Source organism: Ceratotherium simum, chromosome 29 (assembly GCF_057802395.1).
Source record: "Ceratotherium simum simum isolate JZ-2026a chromosome 29, ASM5780239v1, whole genome shotgun sequence".
Taxonomy (NCBI): domain Eukaryota; kingdom Metazoa; phylum Chordata; class Mammalia; order Perissodactyla; family Rhinocerotidae; genus Ceratotherium; species Ceratotherium simum.
Genome location: NC_141928.1, coordinates 12278348 through 12302273, shown reverse-complemented (window position 1 = coordinate 12302273; position 23926 = coordinate 12278348). Strand labels below are relative to the sequence as shown.

Sequence of the window (23926 nt, the reverse complement as noted above, 5' to 3'; positions counted from 1 at the left end):
GAAACATCTACACAGAGTGAGATATCTCCCAAGGGGATCTGGGCATCTCCACCTCCTCAGAGGAGAAAAAAAAACAGGAACGGGGGGTGGGAAGTGTGTATAATAGATGTGTTTCACAGTGTCCCTGCTGTGATGAACAACTTGATCCACTTACAGTTCCAAACACATGATGCATAAAAGAGCTGACAGAAATTCAATTCTTGCAAAGAAAAGCATCTGCTCTCTAGTGGGAACGGCCAAATATTAAGCAGTTTTAAGGCAGGGCAAAGACCTGGAGGAACACACTTCATTATCTAGATAGCCACAGCAAAGAAATGCAGAGGATTACAAACGAAGAAAAAAGTAGCTGAGATTCCAAGCATTAATTACCCGGAGTAAAATGATTCAAGTTAAATCTTTGTTACGACAAATATTAAACCCAGCTGTGTTTATGTAGCAGTTGTGAAAAAGAAGAAAAAAAGAAATCCGTGTACAATATCTGTGAGCTCTGCCAGTTAATTGAATTCGCTGGCAGCACTTCCTCTACCACGAGCCAAACATCCTCAAAGATAAAATGTAGCTTTTAAACAGACCTAGGGAAAACGGAATCAAGAAATTTCAACCAATAAAACACAACTCTTTACTGGTATAAAAGTAAAGTAAAATTCAGTAATGAAAGGAAGGAAGTCTCTTAAACATTTACTGCATTCCAAAGCTTGGAGTTGCGGTTTATTGCTGAGGTCTCTTCTGATGTCCCACAGTGCTCCTGCTCCAGCATCTTTAATGAAGTCCCATAAACTCCCATAAAATACTCAATAGTTGACAAATCATACACACACACACTCAAGGCAAGGCCCACTGGATCCCGATGCTCCTTTCCTTCCTGCATGAAATTTACAAGTCGTGGAGTGCACACTGTCATGAAGTGGTTCAACACAGAAAAGAGACCTACAGACAATCCCGTAAAAATATGAGGGACGAATGACTGGATACTGGTAATAGGTGACACCGACAAGAATTCTCTTTAGCAAACTGGCCCCTGACCTCAGGTCCAATATTGGTAGATTTGGGGTGGGGGGAAGCTTTGGCCAGATTCTAGGAACCAGAGAAGCAACAAGAGGTTGGATCCAACACTCTGCCCTTTGTCTGGGCCTCAGTGTAACGTAGACCTTTTCACATCAGTCCCTGGCTTATCTTCGCTGATTTCCCCCCTGCCCAAAACATGAAGTCCAAACTTGATTTTATGTCAGAAGGCCATTCCCCATCTGGGCCCTCCCATCCACTTCTTTGGTCTTATCTTTTGTCCTTTCCAACCACACCCACTACGGTCTAGCTGGCCTCAACTATTAATCCTTGCCCAAACACATTACCCTTTCAATTCACACCTCCAGCCTCCATGCATTCCATTCCTGCCTCCCCTATGCTCCTCTCTCCTTTTCCAGGAACAGCGACTATTTCTTACATGTCTCCATATTCCTATGGCCCAAGACACTGAGCACACATCCAGAAAACTTTGGCTAGATAAATAGTCTCCATTCCTGAACCAGCTATAGATCTCCCCATTTGGGACAATAAACCACTGGTGTCTGGGGGCTCCTGTAGATGGAAACAAAGGTGCTGGTATGAAGTGTGAGTGGGTAGGAGAGCGGCAAGAGATGTGCCAGGAGACGTAGGTAGGGACTGGATTATAAAGGGCCATATTATGGAGCTTGAATTTTACCCAGAGGAAAATGAGGAGCCATTAAAGGGTTTTAAGTTGGAGAGTGGTGTTTATGTTCTGGAACATGCCTTCATTTACAGCAACAGAGAATGATCTGGGATTGGAGAAGGGGGGCAAGACTGGCAGCCCAGCCTTCTATTAGCTCTTCTACAAATCAGCCTGTGACCTCACTGAGAATAAGGTCCATGTCTTAACCATCTCTGCATCCATTATATCCAACATAAAGTCTGGCACATAGTAGGTGCTCAGAGAATGCCTGCGTTTTTGTTTGTTTTGTTTTTTTGGCTTTATTGAGGTATAATTGACAAATAAAATTGTACATATTCAAAGTGTACAATGTGATGATTTGATATATGTATGTATTATGAAATAATTACCAAAATTAAGCGAAATGACATACATACCCATCACTTTACATAGTTACCTTTTTCGTCTGTGTGGTGAGAACACTTAAGATCTACTCTCTCAGCAAATTTCAAGTATGCAATACAATATTAACTATAGTCACCATGCTCTACATTAGATCCTCAGAACTTATTCATGTTATAACTGAAAGTTCGTACCCTTTGGACCAACATCTCTCCATAGGAAACGTCTGTTGGATGAACAAACACTCTATTACAGAATACTAACAATACATGCTTTACAGTGGCAGAAGAATCAAATCCACAAGAGTACAGTACTAAATCTACAAGGCCTAAACATATAAAGATTTACATAAAATACTGATTATAATTAAAGCCTGCCCATCTCCCTAGTCAGTATTTTTTCTTACTATTGGTATTTTAAGAATGGTTCTTTTGCAAGGTTTACTATTAGTTTAGGCATTTCCCAGAAGGACAGATTTTTCAGGCTAGACAGCCCATGAAGTCTGCTCTGTAAGATCTCATCCTTTGTTTCTGGGATCAAATGCACTGTTGACTCACAAGGTAGGATGGTACTCCAGCTCCAAGGAGGCCCTGTAGCAACATCTCTAGAGTCTGAGGGTTCTAGGCTTTTGGAAAGATACGGCACAGAGAATCTCTGGCCAATGACCTAACAAAGGCAAGGCCATCTCCTAGCAGGTACTGCTCTCTTTCCAACTAGCAAACTAAGCAGGAGTACCCCAGGGGAGAGGCAGCAAGCAGATTCTTGCTTATTTGAATCTGGGCCCTTCTGAACCCATTTTGCCTTTGGACTCCCAAAGATAGTCAGCTATCTGGTCTAGCCCAATTTTAATGTAATTTGAGCCAATCCTGAGCTCAGAATTAAACAAGACATTGTCATTCATTAAGTAAACATTTATTGAGTACGTGCTGTATACTGAACTCTGGGGTAGATACAAAAGTGAAGAAGAAACAGTTTTTAGTCCCTACCCTAGAGGGGTTTGAAGAGAGGACACAAACAAAAATAATTCCCTAACATGAGTAGTGCTGTAACAGAAGAATGTGCCATGTGCTCTGAGAATATAAAGGGTAGCGCAAGGAAGATTTGATTCTAGAAACACTAGAAAACTGACTGGCGGTAGAAGATAGTGAAGGCATGGAATGCAATTAGGAAGCCACTGCCACCTTTCCAGTTTCATAGCATAGGAGAGAAGTACAGGGTCCAAATGACTTGCTGGTCCTAAAACAGACTGGGATATCTATACACGCATACAATTTCAATGAAAATAATTAATATCATATGAATTTTAAATAATTTTCATAAGTAGGTGCTAACTTTCACATAACTGATAAAAGTGAAAACTGGCAAAATCTTTTGGGGGAGGTAGTGGTATTTAAAAGTGTGTATCAAAAGCCTTAAATTTTTACATACCCATGATTCAGAAATTCTACTTCTAGGAAATGCATGGAACTCAAGTAAATGACATAGAGATTTAGCCACAAATATGTCCATCACACTGCTGTTTAAAACAGTGCAAAACTTTAAATTATCAGGATAGGATTGGTCAAATATATTATGGTATATATCCATAGAGTGGAATGGTAGTTCATACATTAAAAGGTATGAATTTTAATGATTAAAATGGTCACACTATATCAATGGTTTTCCTTTTTTAACTGTGATGCAGAGTAATGAATGTATTATACTTTGTAAACCAGTATATGTATATTATGTACATTTAATTAAAAAGTTTCATGAATTGACTCTTACCCATATTATGTGTGATGCACTCTGATATTTTGCATTCAACTCTATTTAAAAAAATGCTTGCTGTGATCCACTAAATTGATTTTATGGTTTCACTAATGGGTGAGTGCTTGCAATTTGAAGAAAGCCATTTTTAGGTTGTAAAGTAAAATCTCAATGGCATTTAGTAATCATGGCCAAAGAGTCAAATGCTTGGCACTCAATATACCCAGTAAATTATAGCTGTAACATACATTGAATTTCTCCTGTCTCTCTTCAAAAAAGGGACTCTGATCTTCAGAGATCTTTGCTTTTCCAGATACTGGTACAAAGTGGAGAGTCAAATGTTGACTAACAAATGAGTAAATAAATTAACGCATTTCCCAAGGTCTAGTGTTCAAGCTAGACTGCACACTTTGCTCATTCATTCATTCATTCACTGATTCCACAAACATTCACTGAAGGCTCCTATGAGCCATGCACTGTGCTAGTGCTGTGTTTGCAACCACGTAGAGTCCAAATGCTTAGGGGGGGAAAGAGTTATGCACATAAACACTACGATACAGCAAGTGGTATAAAGAGGTATGGGAAAAATGTTCTAGAGACTCAGAGGAGGGAGTGCCAAACCGTGGGAGCATCACAGAAGTGACACTTGAGGCGCACCCAATAGAACAAATAGGTTTTCGCCAGGCAGAAAAGAAAGGGTATCCTAACCAGAGGGAATAGCATGGAAAGAAGCATGTAGATGTCAAAGAGTATGAGGCACTGGGGGATGGGATCATTCTCCCTGTGGCTGGGAAAGAGGTATGAATACCGCAGTAACCGAGGATGAGGCTGAGGGGTTGCCTGGCGTCAGTGCAAGCCTGTGAAGAAGCTTGGATGCCATGCAAAAGGACTGGCGACTACCCTGGGCCCGGTGCACTGTGAGTGCTCCATAAATGGTAGCTTTTGTCCCTTACCTTCTCCCCTTTCTCAGAACACCGCTCAGTGTGGTTTCTCTCTCTTCACATGCTTAGAAATCTCTTGGATAGCCTCAAAAATCCCACCAAGGAAGAACAAGAAGTTTAAGTGGTTTAAAATGCATCACTGAATCATTTGTGATCTTTTTATCCAAAGAATATGGAGAAGACAGAGAAACTATAGTCTTGAAGACATACAAACCATAAAGCCCAAAGCCAAGATATTCAAGTATTTCAGATGCCAGGAGGAAAGATGATTTTTCCATCATAAAACTAATAATTAATCATACCATAGAAAATTTGGAAAATAAGACGAAAAAAATGTTAACTCATAACTTTACTATCGTAAGACACCACTGTTGGCAATTTGGAAGTTCTTTTAAAAATCTTTTACTTGCGTGTATCTGGCTGTTTTTCTTCATCGTATCATGTAATATTCTGCTTTTTTCACTAAATTGTATCCTTAGCTTTTCCTGTGTTGCCCACATTCTTCATAACCATCGTTTTTAAAGGCTGTTGAGTATACTCCATTGAAAAGCAGTAGGGTAGATTACCTTAATCACTCCCCCTAATTTTGGATATTAAGGTTGTTCCCAGTTTTGGTTAACATAAACAATGCTATTTCTCCATATAGAAGTATTTACTGAAAAAAAAACCCTCAAATGTAGAATTACTGGGTCAAAAGGGAATATATATTTTAATGTCCTATTATAATATCAGAAAGCCTGTTTTAAAAGAGCACCAATCAGGCTTTAGAAAGCATGAAGTAAAAGAAAGGAGAGAGTAAGCAGATGGTAAAGGCTTCCATATATACGTGCATAAGGAAAAGCCTGCAAATTTCAGGCCAAAGAATATTAGAAAGGGCCCCGACTGAGCCCTGGGAAATCTCGTTCTCCAGTGATAAAGTGTGTATGTCCACATCACTGAAAGCCTGGAAGAGTCTGAGCTCCCTTTCACCAAGCTTTTAAATAAGCCCCACAGACTACCCATTGGCTAAACCGCTTACACTTAACACTCTTGAAGGAACAAAAGATGTTCTTGAAATTTTAGGAGGGAAACAGATGAAGAGTGCTTGGTTAAATGGCTGTGGAGGGAGGAGACATTATGTTCCTGTTCTCAGCATCCATGTGGGCTTGAGATAAACAGGAAGTCTGTAAACAGGCCTTTAGATCAATAAAAGATGCACGATTCTTGTCATATTCTTCCTCCAAAATCCACAGCTAGGCAACAATACAATACTGTCAGTGAAAACAATACATTTGCAAGTTTCACGGAACCCAGCAAAGTACAACAGCATTAACCTTGCCAACTTCACTTTTTTTTTAAAGGTAGAAACAGCTAACTGAGATGAGATTACAAAATTTAAGACTAAATTTTTTTAGATACCTAGTACAAAGCCAGAGCCACCCTGCCTTCAAAGTTACCCCTTTATTCTGGTCATAAATCATGCGAAAATCAGCAGAGTTGTTCTGAAAGCTACTCAATATTGGAACCTCCCTTTAAAATTAATTTCCAAGCCCTCTTCTCTTTTACAATTAACTTTATTGTCATAACTTATATCTAATAGAATCCATACATTTAAAAAGTACAATTCGATGAATTTTGAGAAATGTATACATCTGTGTAACTACCACCACAATCAAGAAACAACATTTCCTTTACCCCAAAATGTTCCTTGTGCCCTTTCAGTCAGTCCCTGCCTTCTCCATCCCAGCTCAAGGCAACTACTGATCTGCTTTTATCCACTATCAGACTAGCTTTCTCTCTTCCAGCATTTTATATAAATGAAATTATATAGTATATTCTCATGTGTCTGGCTTCTTTTGCTCAGTGTAATGTATTTAAGATTCATCCATATTGTTTCGTGTATCACAAGTAAGTTACAACGGAATACTGACTCAGTAATAAAAAATAAAGGATATAACATTGTTTATCCATCTACCAGCTAATGGACATCAGGGCTGTTTCCAAGTATTGTTTACTATGAATAAAGCTGCCACAAACATTCATGTACAAACCTGTCTGGATGTATATTTTCATTTCTCTTGGACAAATATCTAGGAGTGGGATTGTCAGGCTATACAGTAGCTGTATGTTTAACTTTATTAAAAAACTGCCTAACTATTTTCCAAATGGTTGTACCATTTTACATTCTCATCACCAGTGATGAGAGTTCCAGGTCAGCTGTTCCACATCCTTGCCAATACTTGGTATTGTCAGTCTTCAAAAAAAATTTCAAGTCAGGACTATTGAAGTATGATTTACATACAGTAAAATTTACCACTTTTAGTGACTAGTGCTATGAATTTTGAAAGATGAATATGGCCATGTAACCATCACCCCCAGCTCCTGACAACCACCCATCTGATTTTTATCTCTGTGGTTTTGCCTATTCTAGAATGTCATATAAATGGGTTCTTTCACTTAGCATAACGTGAGATTCATCCATTTTGTTGGATAGATCAGTAGTTAGTTTCTTTTAATTGCTGAGTAGTATTCCTTTTTATGGGCATACCACTGTTTGTTTATACATTCACCAACTGAGGAACATTTGGATTGTTTCCAGTTTTTGGCAATTATGAACAAAGCTGATAAAAACATTCATGTACATGTTTTCGTGTATACATAAGTGTTCATTTTCTTGGATGAATACCTAGGAGTGGGACTGCTTGGTCATACAGTAAACATGTGTTTAAGACATACATTTGTAAGAAATGCACAGTCTTTTTATTTTAGCCATACCAGTAGGTATACAGTGGCACCCTCATCGTGGTATTAATTTGCACCCTCGTGGAACATCTTTTCATGTGCTTATTGGCCATTTGACTATCTTTTATGTTAAGTGTCTCTTGAAGTCTTTTGCCCACTTTTTAATTGGGCTGTCTTCTTATTGAGTTTAACGGTTCTTTACATATTTTCGATAAGAGTCCTTTTGTAGATACAGATATTGAGAATATTTTCTCTCAGCCTGTGGCTTGCCTCTTCATTTTTTTAATGGTGTCTTTTGGAGAGGATAAGTTTTTACCTTTTATGAAGTTCAATTTACCACTTTTTCTTTCATGATGTGTTTTGTTTTTTTTTTTTTAGTAATTTTATTTATTTATTTATTTATTTGTGAGGAAGATCAGCCCTGAGCTAACATCCATGCCAACCCTCCTCTTTTTTGCTGAGGAAGACTAGCCCTGAGTAACATCCATGCCCATCTTCTTCTACTTTATATGGGACGCCGCCACAGCATGGCCTGACAAACAGTGCATTGGTGCGCGCCCGGGATCTGAACCCAGGCTGCCAGCAGTGGAGCACGTGCACTTAACCGCTATGCCATGGGGCCAGCCCCTCATGATGTGTGCTTTTTGTGTCTTATCTAAGAAATCTTTGCCCACCTCAAGTTTGTGAAGATCTTCCCCTATATCTTCTTCTATTCATTTTATAGTTTTTGCTTCTATGTTTAGGTCTATAATCCATTTTGAGCTAATATTTGCATGAGGTAAAAGTCAAGATTCATTTTTTCCCATATGGATATCCAGTTGTTGCAGTAGCATTTGTTGAAAAAAAACTATCTTTTCTCTGTTGAATTACTTTGGCATATTTGTTAAAAATCAATTGACCATTTATGTGTGGGTCTAATTCCGAACTATTTACTCTCTTCTGTTGAACTATATGTCTATCTACATTTACTATAATTTTATAGGGAGTCTTCAAAGTAGGTAATACAATTCCTACAACTTTGTTCTTTTTCAACATTGTTTTGGCTATTCTAGATCTTTCGCATATTCATATACACTTTAGAATAAGCTTGTCAAGTTTTTTTTTTTTTTTTTTTAAGCCATCTGGAATTTGGGTTGGGATTATACTGAATCTATAGATCAATTTAGGGAAAATTAACATCTTAAAAATATTGAGTCTTCCAATCCAAAACATGGAATATCTCTCCGTTTGTTTAGGTCTTTTAAATTTTCTTCTGAGAAATGTTTTATAGCTTTTAGTATATAAATCTTGCACATATTTTGTTAAATTTATTCCTAAGTATTTTGTGTTTTGCATGCTATTTTAAATGGTACTTTAAAAATTTCATTTTCCAATTGCTCATTACTAGCATACAGAAATATGTTGATTTTTGTATACTGACCTTACCCTGCACCCTTGCTAAATTCATCTATGAGACTCCTTAGGATTTTCCATATACATGACTGTGTTGTCTGAATAAAGCCAATTTTTCTCCCTTCTTTCTAACTCTTAGGGCTTTTATTTCTTTTCCTTGTCTTAGTGAATTGATTGGAACCTCCAGTACAATGCTGAATAGAAATGAGAAGAGCAGACATCCTTTTCTGGTTCTCATTCTCATGGGGAAAGCATTCAGTCTTTCACCATTTAGTATGATGTTAGCTGTAAGTTTTTCCTAGATGCTCTTTATCACAATGAAGATACCTAGTTTGCTAAGAGCTTTTATCATGAACAGGTGTTGAATTTTTCCTAAAATACTTTTTTGCACATGATTTGATATAGCTTTGCTTTTTCAGTCTGTTGATATGGTAAATTACATTGATTGATTTTCAAATAGTTAGCCAATCTGTATTCATTTGTTCTTGATGCATTATCCTTTTTATATATTGCTAGATCCAATTTGCTAATATTTTGTTAAAGATTTTTACATCTATGTTTATGAGGTATATTGGCCAGTACTTTTTTCTTGTAAATTCTTTGTTTGCTTTTCATGTCAGGATAATGCGGACCTCATAAAATAAGGTGGGAGGTAATCCTTTCCCTCTGTTTTCTGAAAAAGTTTGTGTAAGACTATTAGTTCTTCCTTAAATATATGATAGAATTAATCAGTGATGCTATCTGGGCCTGGAGTTTTCTTTCTGGGAAAATTTAATTACAAATCCAAATTTCTTTAACAGAAATATTGCTATTTTTCTCTCTCTCCTTAAGTCACTTCCTATAACTTGTATATTTCCAGGAATTTGCTCATTTCACCAAACTTGTCAAAATTATAGGTATAAAGTTGTTCACAATAGTGTTATTCCCTTTTTTAAAAAATATATTGAGGGCCGGCCCTGTGGCTTAGTGGTTAAGTGCGCGCACTCCGCTACTGGCAGCCCGGGTTCGGATCCTGGGCGCGCACTGACGCATCGCTTCTCCGGCCATGCTGAGGCCACGTCCCACATACAGTAGCTAGAAGGATGTGCAACTACGACATACAACTATCTACTGGGGCTTTGGGGAAAAACAAAAGGAGGAGGACTGGCAATGGATGTTAGCTCAGGGCTGATCTTCCTCACAAAAAAAAAAATTGAAATATTTTTAGAATATTTTTAGATTTACAGAAAAGTTACGAAGATAGTATAGAGCATGTCCATATACTCCTCACTTGTTTCAGTTTCCCGTAATGTATCTTGTATTACCATGGTACATTTGTCAAAACTAAGAAACCAACACTGGCACATTATTATTAACTAAACTCTAGACTGTACTGTGACTTTACCAGCTTTTCCATTAATGTCCTTTTTCTAGCCCAGGATCCACAGAATTCCACACTGCATTTACTTTTCATGTCTCTTTAGTCTCCTCTGGTCTGTGACAGTTCTTCAGTCTTTCCTATGTTTTTTACGACCTTGACAGTTTTGAGAAGTACTGGTCAGGTTATTCTATAGAATGTCCCTCAATTTCAGTGTATCTGAAGTTTCTGCATGATTTGACAGGGTTTTTAGAAGGAATACCACAGAGGTGACATATCCTCCTAATCACATCATATCAGGGTTACATGATATTCACACAACATCACTGGTGATGTTGAACTTGAATACTTGGTTAAGGTAGCGCCTGCCATTTCCCCACCAAAGTTATTCTTTTTCCCTTTACATGCTTTATTTTTGGACGTGAGTCACGAAGTCCAGCCCACACTCAAGTATGTGTGTGTGTAGGGGATGGGGGTTGAGTGGAGATTAAGCTCCTTCTCCCAGAAAGGAGAGTATCTATGGAAATTATGTGGAATTTTTCTATAAGGAAGATTTGTCTCTTCTCCCCTACCAACTCTCTTTTGATTAGCATTTGCATGGTATATCTTTTCCATTCTTTTCCTCTTCACATCTGACTCTTTATATTTCAAGTGGAATTCTTGTAGACGGCATACAATTTGATCTTGCTTTTTAATATAATTTAATAATGTCTTTTAATTAGAGTATTTAGACCATGTACATTTAATGTAATAATCAATATAGGTGAGTAAGTCTACTGGCTTGCTAACTTTTCTATTTGTTCCATCTGTGTTTGGTTCCATTATCCTTCCCCTCCCCACCCCCCCACCCCCAATCTTTTGGATCTTCAATATTGGCTTATTAGTTATATATGTGTCTTATTTTTTTTCCTTAGTGGCTTCTCTAAGGTTTATAATATACATCTTTAACTTAAAACTCTACCTTCAAATAATATTATACCAGTTTGCATATAATTTAAGAACCTTAAGACAGCACACCTCCAGTCTCCACCCTACCCTACCCTTTGTGCTATTATTGTCATACATTTTACTTCTATTTTATAACACAATACATTGGTATTATTACTTTACTCAATTACCTTTTATAGAAATGAAAAATGAGAAAAGAAGTCTCTTACGCTTACCCACATATTTACTATTTCTGGCACTCTTCCTTCCCTTATTGCCCAAGTTTCTCTATGGTATAATTTTTCTTCCATCTGAAGAACTTCCTTTACCATTTCTTGTCATACAGGTCTACCGACAATAATTTTTCTCACTTTTAATTTGTCTAAAAAAGTTTAAATTTTGTTGTCACTTTTGAAGGATATTTTCACTGGATATAGATTTCTAGGCTGACAAAAATTTTCCTTCATTACTTTATTTTTTTTATTTTTTTATTTTTTTTTAAAGATTTATTTATTTATTTTCCCCCCAAAGCCCCAGTAGATAGTTGTATGTCATAGCTGCACATTCTTCTAGTTGCTGTACGTGGGACGAGGCCTCAGCATGGCCGGAGAAGCGGTGCGTCGGTGCACGCCCGGGATCCGAACCCGGGCCGCCAGCAGTGGAGCACGTGCACTTAACCACTAAGCCATGGGGCCGGCCCTCCTTCATTACTTTAAAAATGTCATTCCATTATCTTCTGGCTTATGTAGTTTCTTACAAGAAGTTATCTGTCATTACTTCTTTCTTTTATATAATGTGTCTTTTTTCTCTAGTTAATTAAAAGCTTTTCTTTTTATCATTGGTTTTGAGTAATTATCATGATAAGCCTTTGTGTGGTTTTATTTGAGTCTATTACGCTTGAGGTTCATTGAGCTTCTTGGAACTCTGAGTTTACTGTTTTCATCAAAATTGAAAAAAAAATTGGCTATAATCTCTTTAAATATTTTTTCTGTCTTGCCCCACCTTCCTCTCCTTCTAGGACTCCAATTACATGTATGTTAGTCCTCTTGATATTGTGCTATGGGTCCTTGAGGTTTTGTTAATCTTTTCCAGGCTTTTCCCTTTCTCTGCTTCACAGTGGATAGGTTTTACTGGTAAGTCTTCAAGTTCATAGATCATTTATGTTGTGATGTCTAATATCATTTTAATCCTATCAGTGAAATAATTTTCATTCCAGGTATTATATTTTTCACCTCTAGATGTTCCATTTCATTCTTTTTTCTATCTTCCATTTCTCTTCTCATTTAGTTCAGGTTTTCCTTTAAATTAATGAGCATATTTATAATCTTTATAATATCTATCTTAAGATCCTTGTCTGCTAGTTCCATCATATCTGTCATTTCTTTTTTTTTTTTAATTTTTTGTTTATTGCAATAACATTGGTTTATAACATTGTATAAATTTCAGGTGTACATCATTATACTTCTATTTCTGCATAGATTACATCATGTTCACCATCAAAATACTAATTACAACCCATCACCACACACATGTGCCGAATTATCCCTTTCGCGCTCCTCCCTCCACCCTTCCCCTCTGGTAACCACCAATCCAATCTCTGTCTCTATGTGTTTGTTTACTGTTGTTATTATCTACTACTTAATGAGAGAAATCATACGGTATTTGACCTTCTCCCTCTGACTTATTTCACTTTGCATTATACCCTCAATGTCCATCCATGTTGTCACAAATGGCTGGATTTCATCGTTTCTTATGGCTGAGTAGTATTCCATTGTGTATATATACCACATCTTCTTTATCCATTCGTCCCTTGATGGGCACTTAGGTTGCTTCCAAGTCTTGGCTATTGTGAATAACGCTGCAATGAACACAGGGGTGCATGTACATTTGCAAATTGGTGTTTTCAAGTTCTTTGGATAAATACCCAGCAGTGGAATAGCTGGATCATATGGTAGTTCTATCCTTGATTTTTTGAGGAATCTCCATACTGTTTTCCATAGTGGCTGCACCAGTTTGCACTCCCACCAGCAGTGTATGAGAGTTCCCTTCTCTCCACATCCTCTCCAACACATATTGTTTCCTGTCTTGTTAATTATAGCCATTCTGACGGGCGTGAGGTGATATCTCATTGTAGTTTTGATTTGCATTTCCCTGATAGTTAGTGATTTTGAACATCTTTTCATGTGTCTGTTGGCCATCTGTATATCTTCTTTGGAGAAATGTCTGTTCAGGTCTTTTGCCCATTTTTAATTGGGTTGGTAGTTTTTTGTTGTTGAGATGCATGAGTTCTTTATATATTTTGGAGATTAAGCCCTTATCAGATGTATGGTTTGCAAATATCTTCTCCCAATTGTTAGGTTGTCTTTTCGTTTTGTTGATGGTTTCCTTTGCTGTGCAGAAGCTTTTTAGTTTGATGTAGTCCCATTTGTTTATTTTTTCTATTGTTTCTCTTGCCCGGTCAGATGTGGTGTTTGAAAAGATGTTGCTAAGACCGATGTGGAAGAGCGAACTGCCTATGTTTTCTTCTAGAAGTTTCACAGTTTCAGGTCTTACATTCAAGTCTTTAATCCATTTGGAGTTAATTTTTGTGCATGGTGTAAGGTAAGGGTCTACTTTCATTTTTTTGCATCTGGCTATCCAGTTTTCCCAACACCATTTGTTGAAGAGACTTTCTTTTCCCCATTGTATGTTCTTGGCTCCTTTGTCAAAGATTAGCTGTCCATAGATGTGTGGGTTTATTTCTGGGCTTTCGATTCTATTCCATTGATCTGTGTGTCTGTTTTTGTGCCAGTACCATGCTGTTTTGGTTACTATAGCTTTGTAGTATATTTTGAAATCAGGAGTGTGATACCTCCAGCTTTGTTCTTTTTCTCAGGATTCCTTTAGCTATTCGGGTCTTTTGTTGTTCCATATAAATTTTAGGATTCTTTGTTCTATTTCTGTGAAAAATGTTGTTGGAACTTTGATAGGGATTGCATTGAATCTACAGATGGCTTTAGGAAGTATGGACATCTTAACTATGTTAATTCTTCCAATCCAAGAGCACGGAATATCTTTCCATTTCTTTGTGTCTTCTTCAATTTCTTTCAGAAATGTTTTATAGTTTTCGGTGTACAGATCTTTCACCTCTTTGGTTAAGTTTATTCCTAGGTATTTTATTCTTTTTGTTGCAATTGTAAATGGGATGGTATTCTTAATTTCTCTTTCTGCTACTTCGTTGTTAGTGTACAGAAATGCAACTGATTTTTGTATGTTGATTTTATATCCTGCAACTTTACCATATTCGTTTATTACTTCTCAAAGTTTTCTGGTGGATTCTTTAGGGTTTTCTATATATAAAATCATGTCATCTGCAAATAGTGAGAGTTTCACTTCTTCCTTTCCAATTTGGATCCCTTTTATTTCTTTCTCTTGCCTGATTGCTCTGGCTAGGACTTCCAATACTATGTTAAATAGGAGTGGTGACAGTGGGCATCCTTGTCTGGTTCCTGTTCTTAGAGGGATAGCTTTCAGTTTTTCACCATTGAGGATGATATTAGCTGTGGGTTTCTCATATATGGTCTTTATGATGTTGAGGTACTTTCCTTCTATACCCATTTTATTCAGAGTTTTTATCATAAATGGATGCTGTATCTTGTCAAATGCTTTCTCTGCATCTATTGAAATGATCATGTGATTTTTGTACTTCATTTTATTAATGTGGTGTATTACATTGATTGATTTGCGAATGTTAAACCATCCCTGCATCCCTGGAATAAATCCCACTTGATCATGGTGTATAATCTTTTTAACGTATTGTTGTATGCGATTTGCTAGTATTTTGTTGAGGATTTTCGCATCGATGTTCATCAGTGATATTGGCCTGTAATTTTCTTTTTTTGTGTTGTCCTTGTCTGGTTTTGGTATCAGGGTAATGTCAGCTTCGTAGAATGAGTTAGGGAGCTTCCCCCACTCCTCAATTTTTTGGAAGAGTTTGAGAAGGATAGGTATTAAGTCTTCTTTGAATGTTTGGTAGAATTCGCCAGGGAAGCCGTCTGGTCCTGGACTTTTATTTTTGGGGAGGTTTTTGATCACTGTTTTGATCTCCTTACTGGTGATTGGTCTATTCAAATTCTCTACTTCTTCTTGATCCAGTTTTGGAAGGTTGTATGATTCTAAGAATTTATCCATTTCTTCCAGATTGTCGAATTGGTTGGCATATAGCTTTTCATAGTATTCTCTTATAATCTTTTGTATCTCTGAGGTGTGTGTTGTAATTTCTCCTCTTTCATTTCTGATTTTACTTATTTGTGCCTTCTCTCTTTTTTTCTTGGTGAGTCTAGCGAAAGGTTTGTCAATTTTGTTGACCTTTTCAAAAAACCAGCTCTTGGTTTTATTAATTTTTCCTATTGTTTTTTGGGTCTCTATTTCATTTATTTCTGCTCTGATTTTTATTATTTCCCTTCTTCTACTGATTTTGGGATTTGTTTGTTCTTCTTTTTCCAGTTCCTTTAGGTGCATTGTTAGATTGTTTATTTGAGATTTTTCTTGTTTGTTGAGATAGGCCTGTATTGCTATAAACTTCCCTCTTAGAACTGCTTCTGCTGTATCCCATAAATTCTGGCATGTCGTATTTTCATTTGTCTCCAGGTATTTTTTGATTTCTTCTTTGATTTCGTCGTTGTTCAGTAGCATTTTGTTTAATCTCCCTGTATTTGTGGCATTTCTGATTTTCTTCCTATAGTTGATTTCTAGTTTCATACCGTTGTCGTCAGAAAAGATGCTTGGTATTATTTCAATCTTCTTAAATTTATGGAGGCTTGTTTTGTGGCCTAATATGTGATCAATCCTGGAGAATGTTCCATGTGCATTTGAAAAGAACGCGTATTCTTCGGTTTTTGGATGGAATGCTCTGTATATATCTACTAGGTCCATCTGTTCTAGTGTGTCATTTAAGGCCAATGTTTCCTTATTGATCTTCTCTTTGGATGATCTATCCGTTGGTGTAAGTGGAGTGTTAAAATCCCCTACTATTATTGTGTTACTGTCTATTTCTGTTTTTATGTCTCTTAATTGCTTTATATATTTAGGTGCACCTACATTGGGTGCGTAGATATTTACAAGTGTTATATCCTCTTGTTGGATTGTTCCCTTGATCATTATGTAATGTCCTTCTTTGTCTCTTTTTACAGTTTTTGTTTTAAAGTTTATTTTGTCTGATATGAGCACTGCTACCCCAGCTTTCTTTGCATTGCCATTTGCATGGAGTATCTTTTTCCATCCCTTCACTTTAAGTTTGTGAGTGTCTTTAGGTCTGAAGTGTGTCTCTTGTATGCAGCATATATATGGGTCTTGTTTTTTTATCCAATCAGCCACCCTATGCCTTTTAATTGGAGCATTTAGTCCATTGACATTTAAAGTAGCTATTGATAAGTATGTACTTACTGTCATTTTTTAACTTTTTTTTTCTCAGTGTTTTAGTAGTCCTTCTCTGTTCCTTTCTTCTTCTATACAGAATTGATGGTCTCTTTAGTTTGACCTCTGTCTGAAAGCTCTACTCTTTAACTCTCCTCCTCCCTCCTTTTATGTTTTTGATATCATATCTAACCTCTTTTTTGTGCATTTGTATCCATTACCCTCTTATCGTGGAAATAGATAATTTTTCCTATTTGTGGTCTTCTCTTTTCCCCTTAAATCAGTCCCTTTAACATTTCTTGTAGCACTGGTTTCTTGGTGACAAACTCCTTTAATTTTTGCTTGTCTGGGAAATTTTTGATCTCTCCTTCCATTTTGAATGATGACCTTGCTGGGTAGAGTATTCTTGGCTGTAAGTTTTTTCCTTTTAGCACTTTAAATATATCGTGCCACTCTCTTCTAGCCTGTAAGGTTTCTGCTGAGAAGTCAGCTGATAGCCTTATGGGGTTTCCTTTGTATGTAACTTGTCTTTCTCTTGCGGCTTTTAGGATTCTCTCTTTATCTTTAATTCTGGACATTTTGATTATGATGTGTCTTGGTGTGGGCCTCTTTGGGTTTATCTTGTTTGGGGCTCTCTGTGATTCCTGTACCTGAATGTCTGTTTCCTTTCTTAGGTAGGGAAGTTTTCATCTATTATTTCTTGAAATAGATTCTCTGCCCCTTTGTCTCACTCTTCTCCTTCCGGGACACCTATAACACGGATGTTAGTGCACTTGATGTTGTCCCAGAGGTCCCTTAGACTGTCCTCACTCTTTTTAATTCTTTCCTCTTTTACCTGTTCAGCTTGGGTAATTTCTTCTAGTCTTTCGTCCAGCTCACAGATCCGTTCTTCTGTATCCTCTACTCTGCTTTTGAGTCCCTCTAGTGAATTTTTCATTTCCAGTATTGTATTCTTCATTTCTGATTGGTTCTTTTTTATATCTTCCATTTCTTTGTTGACATTCTCACTGCGTTCATCTATTCTTCTCCCCAGATCAGTGAGCATCCTTAACACTTTTTGTTTGAACTCTCTGTCGGGTAGGTTGCTCATTTCTGTTTCACTTAGTTCCTTTTCTGTGGTTTTGTCCTGTTCCCTTACTTGGAACGTATTCCTTTGCCTCCTCATTTTGCCTCTTTCCCTGTGCTTGTGTCTACGTATTAGGTAGGTCAGCTACGTCTCCTGCTCTTGGATAGGTGACCTTATGTAAGTGATGCCTTAGGAGACCTGCAGTGTGCTTCCCTCAGTTTTCAACGTTCCAGGGGTGACCCCTATGTGAGCTACGTGTGTCCTTCTGTTGTGGCCTGTTTGCTCTCCCTGTAGGCACCCAGGGATTCCGAGTTATGCTCCTGGCCAGCTGTTGTAATGCTCAGCTGCTTGTAGTTGTTGTAGGCCCTTCAGTCTCTTTATCAGGTGTGGGGAGCCCCAGCACAGTTGGCTGCAATTTCTAATACCACATTTGTGTTGCAGTATTTCTTTTAAGTGAGTAGGCCCCCAGCGTGGCAAGTTGTTAGGCTCAGGGACGTACAATTGCTATAAGCCTCCAGCCTTTAGGTCTCTTGTCAGCCTTCTGAGGATTGCAGCTGGGTGGGGCTGGCCTCAGGCAGGGGACCACCCAATTGTTTCAGGCTTTGGAAGGTGGGGCAAACCTCCTATGTGGGTCTTTGAGAAGCACAAGTCTTCTGCAGCTAACAAGCCCTGCTGCCCACAGGTCCACACACGCAGTCAGCACAGTCCTGCCCCGTGTGCGTGCCCTGACCTCCCGTAGCGGACCCAGTCTCTCCACGGCGGGAGCCCCACACACTCCACCACCGCCCCACGCTCTCCACCCGCTCCTTGTGCACGCCCTCCCCCACTGAAGTCAGCTCAGTTGCCAGGCTGCAGAGAATCCAGTCACCAATCTATGCAGGCCCACAAGTTGCCTGAGGGCTTGTTGTTGGGTGGGGCCAGTCTCTAGGGTGGGCTGCCTGCCCTGGCTGAGCTGGATTAAATTGGTGCTCTAGTGGGTGGAGCAGACCCTGGGCCAGCAGGCCTCAGGGAGAACTCCAATGGTGTCCGTGTCAGGACGCCCAAACCAGGCCACAACAATGGCCACCGCCAATGTCCCAGTCCCTGGAGAGGTCTCACCTCTCACCAAGATGAACTCAGGGCCTATTAGGCGAGTCTCTTTTCACCAAAGCACTGTGCACCTTTGTTTCTGGTGATTTTAGGTTGCTTTCTGAAACGGGTGAGTTTGCACGTGGACCCTTTAAGAGCCGGTTTTAATTTCTTTGTAAATCAGCTGTTCTGGGGGTACTCCCCAATGTTTTAGTAGCAGGCAAAGTCAGATATTATGTCATTCGTCTGGATTGTGCTGGGCCACAAGATGCCCACAGCAGGGGCGCTCCCTGGCTCAGGGCCCCGCTCCTTCAGGGAGGGCTGCGACCTGTGGGCTGCTCCCGGGCGGCCGTGATGCTGGTGGCTTGTGAAGGCAGCGTTTTTCCTCTCCAGACGGGAGTTTCTGCCTCTTCCACCGCAATTAGGATTGTCTGTTGTTGCAGGAGTTCCTCTTATCCAGTTTTCAGTTCTGTCTCAGGGGTAATTTTTCCATGAGTAGTCGTAAATTGGCTGTGTCTGTGGGAGGAGGTGAGTTGAGTCTGCCTATGCTGCCATCTTGACTTCTCTCTCCTGTCATTTCTGAGTTTGTTTCTATTGACTAATTTTTCTCTTGGTTACATTTGTCCTGATTCTCAACATGTCTAGTACTTTTTTGATAGGATGCTAGATACTGTGACTGTCACGTTGTTGAGAGTTGGATTTTGTTGTCTTCTTTCAAAAAGGGTTGAAGTTTATTTTGACAGGAGGTTAAATTTTTTGCATATCAGGTTGATGCTGATAAGGCTTTTTTTTTTTTTAAAGAAATGGTTTTGTTTAAAACTTTTTACTGAAGTTTAACATGCTTACATAAAAGTACACATATCATTTGTGGATGGCTTGATGAATTCTTGCCCATGTAACCAGCACTCAGACAAAAACCCAGTATATTACCAGCATATCTGAGGCCCTCTCTTATGCTCAAGGCTTGGTTTTAAGCTTTGTTAGGGCAGGGCTAAAATCACCTTTACGCTAGAGCTAATTTAGACCACTACACCAAAGCATGGCCACCTGAGGTCTATATGACTATCCTGAGTGATCAACAAGATCTCCTTACTCTCACTGGTCAGAGCTTGAACGATTCCTAGTCTGTGTGAGCTCCACCCCACACAGATGGGGCAGATCAATCTTCAGCAGATTAGTCAAGAGGACCCAATTCAGATTTCTGGAGCTCTTTTGCTGAGTAGTTCCCTCCTGTCTGGTACTCTGACTCACAAATTTAAACCACTTCTCCCTCAAACTCAGATCTCTAACCCCTCAACTCAGCAAGACTGTTGTGCTTTGCTGCATTCCCCCTCCACGCACCAGGGGCCAGAAAATGCCTCAAGGCAGAAAACCAGGGGGATCATAGGCCTCACCTCACTTGGCTCCCTTTCTCTCAGGGATCATAGTCCTGCACTGCCTATTGTCCAATATGTGAAAACACTTGTTTTCATATTTGTCCATAGTTTCAGTTGTTAACGGTGGGAGGAGAAATCCAGTTCCAATTATTCCACTATGGCTAGAAGCAGAACAAAGGCCTCTTGTAATAAAATTTCCTGCACGGACGCCATGTTTTGCAAGATTTCATCTACCAAAATAACCCAACCCATATATCGCTTCCATCCTTCCACCTATCTATTCACTGGCTGCTAGATTCCTAGGAAACAAAGATGAATAAAACTTGATCCCTGCCCTCAAAGAACTCACAATTAAAAGGGAAAGCCAGAAATGTATAATAAATTATACAGCTGGATGATAAGCAATACAAGCAGCTATGAAGACAAAGAGAAAGATATGGTCAAATCTACTTGGAGAGGTCAGGGAAGGTTTTTACAGCCTAACGTTTAGAGTGGGTCTTGAAGAGTAAGTAAGAGATTGACAGCTGCGGCAGGACATTTGGGACAAAAGAAACTCTGTGTGCAAAGTATGAAGTTATGAAACAACACATAAGCTTGGGAGAACTACTAACAGTTCCAGACACCTCTAATACAGGGTTTGAAGCAGGGAGAGGAGAGCTAAAGTTATGGGAAAAAAATGGGAGGATCATATCATGAAGGAGAGCCTTGACTGCCATGCTAATCAACATTCACATCCATAATTCATCATCATTAACTACCATCTATAGCACTCATAGGATATATGTTTTACATATATTATATACATTACATTTAATTCTCACAATAACCTTATGAGGAAACTAAGGCTCAGTGTGCTTATGTAATTTTGCCTAAGATCACGATTAGTAAGCAAAGAAACAGGATGTAAACACAGGTTTGTCTGATTCCAAAGCCAATAAAAGGAACTTGCCTCTAATCTATAGGCACTAGGAAGTTATGGAAGGAATTTTTTGTCTTTAGAAATTTTTTTTTCTTTTTTAATTATGTTCATTGACGGAATGCTTTTAAGTAGGATGGAAATACAGTTAAATGTGTGTTTTAGAAATGAGGAAGGAGGGCTGGAGTCTGAAGAACCGGTTCAGAGGCTGCCGGTAGTAGTGCAGGAGAGAAATAAGAGCTTGGATTAGGTGATGTCTAGGAGAGATGGAGAAGAGGATTTGAGAAATGTTTAAGAAGCAGAATCTGGCAGGTGCAGAAGACAACCAGCTTTGGCAAAATGGGAGATTGTGAGGTCAACCGTGGACATGCTGATACACTAAAAGTACCTGGTCCTGTGCCAAATGCAGGGACACGAAGATGCGCAGGACGTGATTTCTCTTCTTAAGGACTTGATAGCTCACATAGCCTTACAGAATCAAATCTATCAATCCCAATGAAACACAATATAACTACCTTATGGACCACATTCTCTCTCCATTACTATCTGGAATCTCTGATGAGTGTAGAGCCCCATTCTGGAAACCACTGCTGTAGAACCTTCTCAACCCTGCTACAAACCAGCTTGCAAATAGGAGGTCCATTTCGTGCAGGCTGAGGACTGTTAGGATATGGAGGGAACTAACTGTCCTCTAACTCTGGCTGTAATTACTAACAACAATTTTATTAAAAACAAATGTAGGGGCCGGCCCCGTGGCGTAGCGGTTAAGTGTGCGTGCCCCGCTGCTGGCGGCCTGGGTTTGGATCCTGGGCGCACACCGATGTACCGCTTGTCAGGCTATGCTGTGGCGGCGTTCCACACAAAGTGGAGGAAGATGGGCATGGATGTTAGCCCAGGGCCAGTCTTCCTCAGCAAAAAGAGAGGAGGATTGGCATCGATATTAGCTCAGGGCTGATCTTTCTCACAAAATAAAATAAATAAATAAAAACAAGTTTAAAAAAAAAAAACAAGTGCAGGTACCATTATTGATCACTGACAACATGTGGGCATGGTGCCAAGAATTCCACGACAACTACCATCTCATTTATTTGCCACAACAATGCTAATAATAGGCCTAGGACTCCTCTTTTAAGGATAAGAAACCGAGGCTCAGAGAGGGACAATAACTTGCTCAAGTTACTTTGGTTCCCTGAGGCCACCTCATTGATGATTTAAAAGGCATCTTGGAATATGCCATCTTCAGGGAGCCTTCATTACCCTCCCCCAAATTCTGTCACTCCTGGGCCCTTCTGTGTCTCATTCCTATTTCCTTTGTGGCCCCCATTATGCTATACCACAAGATACATGTAATTTATATCTCTGTTTCCTCTATTGGAACATGCTCTTTGAAGGAAAGGACTAGATCTGCTTCATCTTCGCTAGTCAATGCCCAGCCCTGGGTCAGAGCACTGCAGATGGGACCAGTCAGTCCCCTCCACAGTTTCTGAGCCACCAGTCACTCATCCCGGGCTGCCCCAGGGTCCCTGGCCAATCCTTGCACCTGATACACCTCAGGCTCGCTTACCACATTCACTCAGAAGCTGAAAGGTCCATACCTAAGACACTCAAGGCTTGAAGGGAGAGCTTTTCCACTAAAAGGGGAGTGGAAACCTCAGATTCCTTGGCCCAAAAGAACTCAAATTATGGCCAGAAGGCCCTAAGATACCAAGCACGTCCCCTGTCCTGACATGATGAACAGCAAACCTTAGTGTCTGGTACTTTTATTTTTCCTACTTCTGTCATCTCTCTCTGCCTCAGAGGGGGGCAGTGTACATTGAGTGGAGGCAGCACGGGCTTTGGTGTCATCCAGACTCGGGTTCCAATGTCAGCTCTGACCCAGCCAGCTGTATGATCTGTGGCAAGGCACGTGCTCTCTGAGTTCTCTCCCTGTGAAAAGGAGAGAATGCCTACTCCATGGGGCTATGATGCTAACTGAATGAGATTCTGAATGCAGAAGGCACCTAGAGAGGCAGTGGGGCTGGGTGGCTCTCTGGAGGGACAGAGTTGTGTTCACTTCTTGGCTCCCCCTCTTTCTAGTTCTGTGGGTAAAGTGGGGATAAGAAAAATACCTTCCCCAGAGTGGTGTGAAGAGGAAATGAGAGGTCAATGACACGTGCTTAGCACGTAATAAGTCAATGAACAGTAGCCATTGGTTAATTATGCTACAAATGGAGCATCTTTACAGAGCACAAATGGCTCCCCCAAAATCTCACAGTGAGTTAAGAGTAGAGGAGTTTGAAACCCTGCTGCAAGCCATTCATCAACAAACAGCAATCTCTTCCTAACAGCTAATCTCCAAGCGCCACCGGGACTCCTGGCAGTAATGGAGTGGCAGTGCCCACCTGCCATGACACAAACCCAGCCCCACCCCAGCATACATGGCCAGAACGTCCACTCCTTTCAGTCTGGAAGCCAGAATAACTTTATAGATCTTCTAGCAGGCAGAACCATGGAAGTCAAATCAAAAACATCAAAACCATACTTCCCAGCGAACCTCAGTCCTCTTCATTTGTATGGACAATGGGGGGAGACTGGGTCTACTTCAAATGGCCGCCTATGAGGCAGCTCTGCAGCAACGTGAGACAGGTGTGTGGTCAGATGTCAGCCTGGCAAATGTGGCAGCCAGTTGCTTTTGCTAACTAGAGCCCACATTCTGTCCAGACCTGAGGTAACAAAGAAAGATTTAGCGGACATGGAGCCACATACAGAGCACTGGCAGAAGATACCCTGCTACGTGGGAAACGGCAGTGTTTGATGACGGTCCAGGAAAAAAATGTAAGTCTGAAGTGTCCCAAATTGCTTACACTGAAAGCCTTCCACCTATCTTCTGTGGGGTTACTCAGGGGAAGCTGTACTTTCTCTGGACATGGCGATGTGCTAGAGAGGCACGGCAAGACCCCTGGCTCCCACAG

At 39.7% G+C, this 23926-nt stretch overlaps 1 protein-coding gene across 8 annotated transcripts in view; it reads right to left on the bottom strand.

Annotated features, from left to right (window-relative positions):
- DENND1A (DENN domain containing 1A) overlaps positions 1-23926 on the bottom strand; it is a 504435-nt gene that overhangs the window by 174531 nt on the left and 305978 nt on the right. The gene's annotated exons all lie outside the window — the stretch shown is intronic.